Genomic DNA, 10,438 nt, shown 5'->3' on the forward strand with positions numbered 1-10,438 from the left:
TTCGTCAAAGGAGAGGCTGGCGCCTCGTCATCCCAGCAACACTAGCAAGTGGCAGGCGTCATCAACATCATCGCTGGGGGCATGGCTTCGAGTGGAGTCTCGGCCTCGACTCAAAAATCCTACGCCAGGTAGCTCAACATCTAGGAGCCCGCCCCGAAGAAGTAGAAATACCCGGACGCTTCGCAAAGGCCAAGCTGTCCACATGCCCTCGTCTTCACCAACGAGGAACTAGATGGGGTTACTATCCCCCATGGGGATGCCCTTGAGTGAACGCAGCTCCCCAACTCTCAATTCTATAGAACTTTTCTACTTCTTCCCTTATTCGGGACATTTCACCCTCTCTTAGGTAATCAAAACATGTCATTTTCAAATTCTGGTCCTGAGTGCCATGAACTCCAAAACATCTCGGGAGGGAGCTCTCCTGCAACCCGCTCTGCCCAGTCTTCTTTGGGTTCTTTAACCGTAGCCCCCCATTCGACGAGAGTTGGCCATTTTGAGGGAGAGGTTAACCTTGGGGGGTGCTGAGGGAAATCACTGGGGAAAAGGACTCTCCCCATGAAAGCGCTACCTCGGTGTCGCCGAGGGAGCCCGAGGGATCTCCTCTCTTCGAGGATGATGTTGTGGAACTCATCGCCAAACCAGTGGAAGGGAGTGTTGCCTGAAGGGTGGCTGACACTGGTGTCCTGCGTTCGGAGTTTGACAGCTCCTTAGATGTGTGCCAGGTCAAATCCTTGGCGAAGAAGTTCCACATACCCCGGTCTTATAACCTGAGGGTCCTTGACGTGGACGATAGGCCGTGGACCCCCAAGGAGGGGGAAATCTATATCTACCAGCATTTTTTGGTCTAGCCTTAGGTTTCCCCTCCCAAGCTTAATCTCTGAACTGCTGGAGTGGTACGACATCACTATCAGCCAACTCGTACCCAATGCCCTCGGGACCATCGTGGCAATGATGGTGTGGGCTCGGCTCAGGGGCGTGGAGCTGATGTTGAGACTGTTCCACGCCATGTTGGTGCCGAGGAAGCATGCTTCTAAGGCCAACATGTATTATTTCCACCCGATGAAAGGGAAGCCTGTGCATAACCCCTCATTCGTTCACGGGTGGAAGGATAAGTGCTTCTATGTCTCCTTCCCCGAGGAACTCCAGCCAGTCGATGCTCCCCTTGTTGGCTTCTCCAGCAGCATCATCAGGCCGGAAGGAAAAATTACCCTACCCATCTCAATAGGGATAGCGCCACACCAGGTGACTTGGATGTATGAGTTCCTAGTGGTGAAGGTTGCTTCTCCCTACAACGCGATAATGGGAAGACCAACCCTTCATGCACTAGGGGCAGCCATGTCCTCTTATCACCTAGCCCTTAAGTTTCCCATCAATCACGGTGTCAGAGTCGTTCGTGGGAACCAACAGATCGCCCACCAATGCTACGTGGTGGCACTAAAAGAAAAGAACAAGGAGGCCTTATCACTAGAAGGCCTCGACCCCTGGGAAGAACCAGCGAGCCGAGGCCAGCCAACCAAGGACCTCGTCTTGGTTCTCCTGGATGAGTCAACCCCAGAAAGGACAGTCCGCATCGAGTCCAACCTCCCCCCTGAACGCTTATCTGAATTGGTAAGTTTTCTCAGAAAATGTGCTGACGTCTTTGCTTGGTCCGCCACTAACATGCCCAAAAATGACCATTCGATCATTACTTACAGGTTGAGCATGGACCCGAGATCTAAGCCAGTTCGAAAAAAGAAGAGGAACTTTGCACCAAAATGATGAAAGGCTATAGGAGAGGAAGTTGATAAGCCACTCGATGCCGACTTCATCCGTAAGGTACATTTCCCTAACTGGTTGTTTAATGTAGTTTTGGTAAGGAAAGCTAATGGGAAATGACGGACCCGAAGGACAGCTTTCCTTTGCCGATGATAGACCACCTCGTTGATGCCACTACAGGGTATGAACTACCCAGTCATGGATGCCTTCTCTGGGTACAACCAAATCTAGATGCACCCTGACGAGGAGAAGACATCTTCCATCATTGAGCATGAAACGTATTGCTACAAGGTAATGTCGTTTGGCCTTAAGAATGTAGGGGCCACTTACTAGTGCCTTGTTAACAAGATTTTCAAGAATCAGATGGGGAGGAACGTCAAAACCCACGTGGACGACATGATGGTGAAGAGTCTAAAGGCCGAAGCGCACACCTTGGACCTGGCCAAGACCTTTGATACTCTACGTAAATTCAACATAAAGCTCAACCCGAGCAAGTGTGTCTTTGGGGTTACCTCGAGAAAATTCTTAGGCTTCGTCGTCACTCAAAGAGGCATTGAGGCCAAACCAAGCAAAGTATAGGCCATACTAGACATGGCACCCCCTCGGTCAGTAAAGAAAACTCAGAGACTCACTGGCAGGATAGCCGCCCTCAACCATTTCATGTCGAAATTGGCAGACGGTTGCCTTCCCTTCTTTTGCGCCATCAAGAAGCTTAAAGATTTTCAGTGGACGGGCCTCACTCCCGCTCCTCGCTCGGCCAGTATCAGGGGAAACCCTATATTTGTACCTATCAGCTAGAGGCAAGGTCGTCAGCTCAGTCGTGGTGAAAGATGACAGAGCCCATAGACATGTATACTATGTCAGCAAGGTCCTCTATGACTCCATGACCAGGTACTCTGAAGTGGAAAAGCTAGCTTATGCCCTCGTCACCTCGATCAGAAAGCTCAGGCCGTATTTCCAAGCCCACTCCATAGTGGTCCTAACAAATCAGCCCCTTAGGTTCATCCTCGCTAAGACAGAGACTTCGGGACGCCTAATTAAGTGGGTGATAGAACTGTTGGAGTTTGACATACAATAGTGGTCGAGGCCTGCAATCAAAGTGCAAGCCTTGGCTGACTTAGTAGTAGAAACCACTTTCTGTAGGCCCCTCAGCCGGCCTTGCGAAGATGAGTCAGAGGAAGCACAACCGGCCGAGGACCCCCCCCCCCCCCGCGTGGAGACTTTTTGTCGATGGTTCATCCAACGCCAAAGAGAGTGGAGCGGGCCTCATTCTCCTCACCCCCGACATTGTCGTCATAGAGAATGCATTGAGATTCGAGTTCCACGCATCCAACAATGAAGCTGAGTACAAAGCCCTCTTGGCAGGGTTGTAGCTTGCCCGAGACCTCGGCTCTAAGCACGTCGAAGTCCTCAGTGACTCGTAGCTGGTGATGAATCAAGTCAACAGTGAGTACGAGGTCAGAGAACAAAGCATGGCTAAGTACCTCGCCAAAGTTCAAGAGTTAGCCCACCACTTCCAACGCTTCTCTCTGCAACAAGTCCTGCGAGCTGAGAATACCCGAGTTGACGCCCTCTCCAAATTAGCGAGCACATCGGACGTGACCCTCAATCGCACTGTGCGTGTGGAAAGATTGGCTCGATCCTCCATAGAGGACATCTGAATCCTCCCCATAGAGGTCGAACCGTTTGGATGGATCATATCATCAAGTTCCTACTGACAGGAAGGTTACCCGATGATAGGAACGAAGCCCGAAGACTCCGACGACAGGCAGCGCACTACACTCTATTAGAAGAGAAATTGTATAGGAGGTCCTTCACTTTGCCTTACCTCCGATGCCTCTATAGGGAGGAGGGCGAGTACGTGCTCTGAGAAATTCACGAAGGCATCTGCGACAATCACCTCAACGGCCGGACCCTAGCCCAAAAAACATTAAGGCAATGGTACTTCCAGCCGACACTTCACAAGGATGCAGTCGAGCTTGTGCGGAAATGTGATCAGTGTCAGAGACATGCCAACCTCTACCATCAACCAACCACCACCCTCTTGGCCCTTAGCAGCCTCTGGCCCTTTGCCAAGTGGGGGATGGACCTCCTCGGCCCCTTTCCTCAAGCAATGGGAGGCAAGAAGTACCTCGTCGTTGTTGTGGATTACTTCGCTAAGTGGGTGGAGGATGAACCTCTAGCCACTATCACTACGCAGGCAATTCAGAACTTCTTTCGGAAGAGAATGGTGCACCTCTCTCAGCATCAGGCAACAGTACGCCTCCCCCACATGCTGGTCATGAACAACGGAAAACAGCTTGATGACGCTAAATTTCGGGAATGGTGCGCTTCCCTCGGCATTAGGTAACAATACACCTCGGTGGGTTACCCCCAGACGAACGGATTGGTCGAGGTCACGAACAGAACCATCCTAGATGGACTAAAGACTAGGTTGGATAGAGATAAAGGCATGTGGGCCGATGAACTACACAGCGTGCCTTGGGCATACCGAACCACACCTCAGACAATGACAAGAGAAACCCCTTTCGGCCTGACCTACGACACGGAAGTAGTGATCCCAGCAAAGATTGGCCCACCAACACTTCAGATCCAAGGGTATACCGAGGCCGAGAATGACGAGGTGCTCAGAGCAAACTTAGACCTGCTGGAAGAAACTCGAGAACAAGCACAAATTAGGATGACCACTTACAGCAGCAAGTGGCTCACTACTGCAACTCCAAAGTGAAAGAAAGGCATTATAGAGAGGGAGAACTTGTCCCCAAGAAGGTCATGGTTCCCAAACCTAGAGTAGGAAAGATGGGCCCCAACTGGGAAGGCCCCTACCAGATTAAGCAAGCTCTTGGCCCCGACACATTTCGGCTAGAAAACTTAGATGGAAGACCCGTCCCTTGGACGTGGAATTCGGAGAGCCTCCAAATGTACTATAGATGAATGTAACTTTTTGATGAAAGTAATGAATGAATGAATGAAGAAAAGTTCCTCTTCACCTCACCTTGTCACCTCGAAGCATGGTGATCCCCTTAGCTATCTGCACTTAGCGCAAAGAAAATAACGAGACAGAGCCCTCGGCTTCCTTGATGGGACGCCTCAGCCTCCCCCAAGAAAACACTTGGTAAGAATGAGTCAGGGGAGCTGCACCCCGATGGTGCTACTCTATCGTAGCTCTTCATCCACCCAAGTACCTCGGCAGTATACTTCGACCCTAGACCTCGGCCATGGTGCCAGGTCTCTTCGGCCTTGCCTAGGATAGCATGAAATTTGGCCAAACGAGCTCCACTTCGGACGTATGACTCTGCCTCGACTCCCAATATCTCGATAAGCCGAGACAAGCGTGCAAATAAACAAATACTACGACTAAAACGTGTGTGCCTCGTGTATCGTGGTTTCAACCTTTCGGAGGGGCAAGGACCTCTCAAAAAAAAAGAGATAGATAAAGGGGAAGAAACAGCATGCACGAAACACAGTATATACAAAAAATGGCTTCATTCACTATTCAGTGTTGGTCTTGTATAGCCTTTACAAAAATTTTGTATTGCCTTCACAAAAAAAAAAAAAAAAAAAAAACGAAACAAATGGCAAGTATTACAACGATAAAAAAAGGGGGAAAAATCTACGCCTATGCCTCATCATTGGCAGGAGGGGGAACGACATTTTTGGTTGGTTGAGCCTCAGCAGGAGTGTTAAGGATCACTTGTAGTCCCTCGACACCAAAATCTAGCAGCACCAGTAAGAGTGCCTTCTTGGTATCTTCAATGCCGTTGAGGTAGGACGATGAAGCATACTTCGCCAACGCATCCAAGTAGTCTGAAGACTTCTTATACACCTTCAATACCTCAGTTGCAGCCTTCTTTGACTCCTCTACCAAAGCCCTAGCTTTGGCAGCTTTTGCCTCCGCCTCGACAACCTTCTTTTCGGCCTCGGCAGCTCATCTCTCCGCTTCCGTGACGATGCTTTCCAACCACATCCGCTCCATTTTCTCTTTGGAGAGCCCTTGCCACACCTCCTTCGATTGAGCCTCAAGGCGCTTCTGAAGCGATTGTTCGTCTAGAAGCACCTTTCGGAATTTCTAGTGCTTGTCCTCGACGATGGCTGCCTTCTAGAGCTTCTCCTTTTCCTTCTAGAGCTTCTCCTCTGCGACCTTCTTCTCCTTCTCTACCTTATCGACACGACCCATGGCCAGTCTTGTTTGGTCCCCCAAACCGATGAAGTGCAGACAGGCCTGCCACAAAACCGATCAGCAAAAAATAAAAAATAAAAATATATACATGATGAAATATTGAAGAATGTCTTACTTCGACAAAATGGTACAGGCCCTCGTCATAAATGGACTTGGGGTCGCTTTGCAGAAGGCGGTAGCGATCCCTCGGCAGGATGGATCCGCTAACCAACTCCTGGTTGACCCCCTCGTCACGAAAGGAGTCCCCCTCTCGGAGCTGCAATTGTGGGCAAAAGGTCTTACCCACCCCTTCGGTCCTTTCGGAGACACCTTGTACTGATGGAGGGGCTGACGAAGGCCCGGATGGGTGCTCCCCAGGCGTGGACCTCTACACCACCTCCTCGGCTTGCCTATTCATGTTAGCAAGCTTCCACGGGGGCTCCTCTCTCAACGTGTCTACAGTGGGCCTCTTCCTACCCGCCTCGAGCCCCTCTGTGGGCCTCTTCAGCGCCTCAACCGTCCTCTTCGGTGCCACCACCAACTGCTTCCCCTTGGCAGGAACCTGTGGATCTCCCCCCTTCATCGAGCCAAGGGGTAGCTTCATCGCCGGGTCTCTTTGGCGTTTGTCCTCTGACTTTCTTCATAGCCTGCTTCACTCGGGCTTTCTCCAACAAATGTTGCTTGGCGTCCATTGGCATTTCTGCGAAACAACAAAGGAAAGCAGCTAGTACATTAGCGAAAAAGAAAAGAATGTGGAAGACGCAGTAACCACAAAACCTCTCCTACCAAGGGGGGTTGGGGTAATCCCAACGAGGACTAGGCGGACCTCCTCCTCCACCAATAGCTTTGCCTGGAATATCTCCATCACAAGCAGGTGAGCTACAACTGCAGTCTCTTCGTCTCGGAGTGGTGGGGAACATCTCTCGACGATGACGCATGTCTCCCCCAGTCGGACCTGAAATGCCAGCCCTCGGGGCAGGAGACGTAGAAGAACTTATACTTCCATCCATGAACGGACGAGGGGTTATGCACTGGCTTCCCCCTCCTCGGGTAGAAGCAATACATGTTGGCCTTGGAAGCATGCTTCCTCGGCATAAACATGGCGCAGAACAGTCTCAACATCAACTCCATGCCCCTCAGCCGAGCCTACACCATCATCGCCACAATGGTCCTAAGGGCATTGGGTACAAGATGGCTGATAGTGATGTCGTACCACTCCAACAGTTCGGAGATTAAGGTTAGGAGGGGAAACTTAAGGCCAGACTCCAAAAAATATTGGTAGATACATATTTCCCCCTCCTTGGGGGTCCACGGCCTATTGCCCACATTGGGGACCTTCAGGTTATAAGTCCGGGGTATGTGGAACCTCTTCGCCAAGGATTTGACCTGGCACACGTCTACGGAGCTGTCAAACCCCGAACGCGGGACACCAGCGTCAACCACCCTTCGGGTAGCACTCCCTCCCACTGATCCGGTGACAAGTTCCACGGCATCATCCTCAGAGAAAGGAGATCCCTCGGTGACACCGAGGCGGCACTTTCATGGGGAGAGTCCTTTCCCTAGTGAAGACAGGGGAGAGGGGGGGCTACGGCTAAGGAACCTAGAGAAGACAGGGGAGAGGGGGTTGTAGGAGAGCTCCCTCCCGAGATGTTCGAGAGTTCATGGCGCTCAGGACTAGAATCTGAATTTGACATGTTTTGATTACCTAAGAGAGGGCAAAATGTCCCGAAGAAGGGAAGAAGTAGAAAAGTTATGAAGAATTGAGATTTGAGGAGTTGCGTTCACTTGAGACGAAGGGCATCTAAGTTCAAATGGAGAAGAAAATCACTATTAGGGCCCCTATTTAAAAGAAAATGAATGGCTTGGATTTCTCCAAATCCGATGGTTAAAACCAATCCACTCCCACCTATTGCATGCCCTCGGGAGACGAAATGACGCCCAAGCAACGGTTCAGATCGACGCAAATCCAATGGATGCGGGAGCCCTCTGCTCCTGCGAACCTGTCTCACTGCACCTCCTAGCGCAGGCACTCGTAAGACGAAATGACACCCAAAGAAACGGTTCAAATCGACACAGATCCAACAGATGCGGGAGCCCTCCGCTCCTACGAACCAGTTTCATTAAACCTCTTAGCGCAAGCCCTTGGAAGGTGAAAATGACGTCGGGTGGACTGCGAAGATCGCTCGTGGAAACCCGCCGAGCAAACCGAAAGGCCCACTCATCATAGACCACTGGGCAGACCATTTGACCCGATAAACACAGGACTCCTGGGACGGTCATCCCCTGCACGGTAGTCCCGCTAACGTGACCTGCCCATGCGTGATACAGGAAACCCCCGCCAAGCCGAGGCATCCACATTGCTCACTCCATGAACCAAAGAGGGACGACGTGAATAGCGAAGATGACACCACTACAGGACATCCCTCGGCTAACAAATCCGAAGGCATAATGACCACTACTCCCAATGACCGAAGCCAAAGCCTTAATTCGATTACTACCCTCATTATGGGCAAAAGTTGAGGCCTCACCTCGGTCTCAGGAGGGGGGGGGGCAAGTGATCTGGGTTAGCTTGGCCCAGCCCACATAGGGCTACGAGGCCCAACCCACTAACGCCTGCTAGTGTTAGCCACAGTAGAAGGGAGCCCTGCTGCCTCTGTACGAAGCCAACCACATGTTTGTCTGGCGTACCTGCCATGGCCTGTAGCCTGACCTCGTACGGATCTCATCCGGGGCATTCATCTTCACCTACCCCCAGCACGTTCAAGTATAAATAAGAGATAACTACCCTTTAAAGTGGGTTGGAATAGAGTAACTACAACATTACTCACTCATTTACTCCCTCCACCTACATTGTCTACCTAGCATTAATTCAGGGAGATTTGGTGCATCCAAGGACTCTCTCCAAGAGCTCTCTGGCACTCTCCCCTGCTTTACACCTCATACTAACTTGAGCGTCGGAGCCTCTACCTCAGGTATCCACCTCGAGCCCTTTGGTACTCCCTGTCTTCTAGTATCTTTGGTCACTAAGGACTTTGCTTCAACTTGTAGTCATCGGCTACTATAGTCCTCAGAAGGAATACTTCACCTCGGCTTGCGGTCCTCGGTTTCAATCAATCTCTTTCGAGGCCCCGAGGTCCTTGGCCAACACTCGGAACCTGAAGAGTGAATTTACCTCGTTGCCCTCGGCCTATCCGCGTGACAACATGTGTGTACTATATTTGACATCAATATTTTCACTGTTGCTGTTACTTTCCTCTTTTTTGCTTCACACACCAAAGAGCTAAAGAAGGGAAATGGTGACTTGGTTCATCTCTGGGCTACACAAAGAGGTCCCTTGACAACTTCAATAAGGTCTGGACTTACCTAACTTCAGTAAGGGTTTGGCAACATGCTTTTATGTTATGTACTAAATGCAAGTGTGTGAGCCTTTCATCTAAATGTATCCATAAAAAAAAACCGGGTCCATTAAGGCCTGTTTGGTAAGAGAGCTTCCGTGTTCTTGGGCTTTTTTTCTAGTTTTTTTTTTTTTGGATTTTTAGACTGCACTCCACCTCAGAATTCTAAATTCTACTATAGACCTACAACAATTCAACAACAATTCAAAATGGTTATTCCTTCACTACTATCAAAGAAAGCCTTGAGACTAGCATTTCAAAATTGGTTATTCCTTCCTCAAACGTGTATTTATCCCACTCAAATGGTAATTACCTCAACTCTCAAAAACTGTCAATGGTAGTTATCAACATTAAAAAGATAGAAAAAATAAAATCTCATTCCAAATAATGTAATATCCATAAAGTGGGGTATTATTTTATGGGTAAAACTTGATTAATCTCTTAAATTAATTAACAAATATATACATAAAAATCAAATAAAATAATAAGCTAAGTTTAGAACATAAAAATTAGGTGTGAAACAAATTTATTAAAAATATAAAAAAATAAAAAAATAAAATATTAGCAAAATACCGGTCCCATACTTAACACCAATGTTTTAAAAATCAGCTAGGTTTGACGATTCAGACTGTGCCACATCAGCAATATATATATATATTATGTGTGTGTGTAAATATATAATTTAACAATAAATAATGTATATTTTATATTTAATTTATGTTTTTTAATTCAGATTTAATTTGTTTTATTTATAAAAATATTAAAAATTACAATTTGAGGCCAAAAAAGGGTTTTTTTTTCGTGAAAATAGCGGGCCAAGGCATTGGGACGCATAGATCTCAAAAAGCTACTTAAAAAAAAAAAACCCAATTGGATATCGGAGTGCAAAGTTATGGCCTTCGAAAATTTGTATACATTAAGTGTGCAACCTACTATCAGATCACCGGGTTGAACAGGTCAACGGTCGAACTGATCGGGTCGAATGGTTCTTGACAAAGTCAATGATTTTAATCATTTAATGAGCCTTAATAGAACCAGATCCATAATCTTAGCTGGGTGACAATTCGAATGGTTCAACCAGCTGGGTCAAGAATGGATTGAAAACATTGCTTAACACAAGGATCTTTCT

This window comes from Nelumbo lutea, chromosome 4 (assembly GCF_056320005.1).
Source record: "Nelumbo lutea isolate HS-2025 chromosome 4, American lotus-T2T, whole genome shotgun sequence".
Lineage (NCBI taxonomy): Eukaryota > Viridiplantae > Streptophyta > Magnoliopsida > Proteales > Nelumbonaceae > Nelumbo > Nelumbo lutea.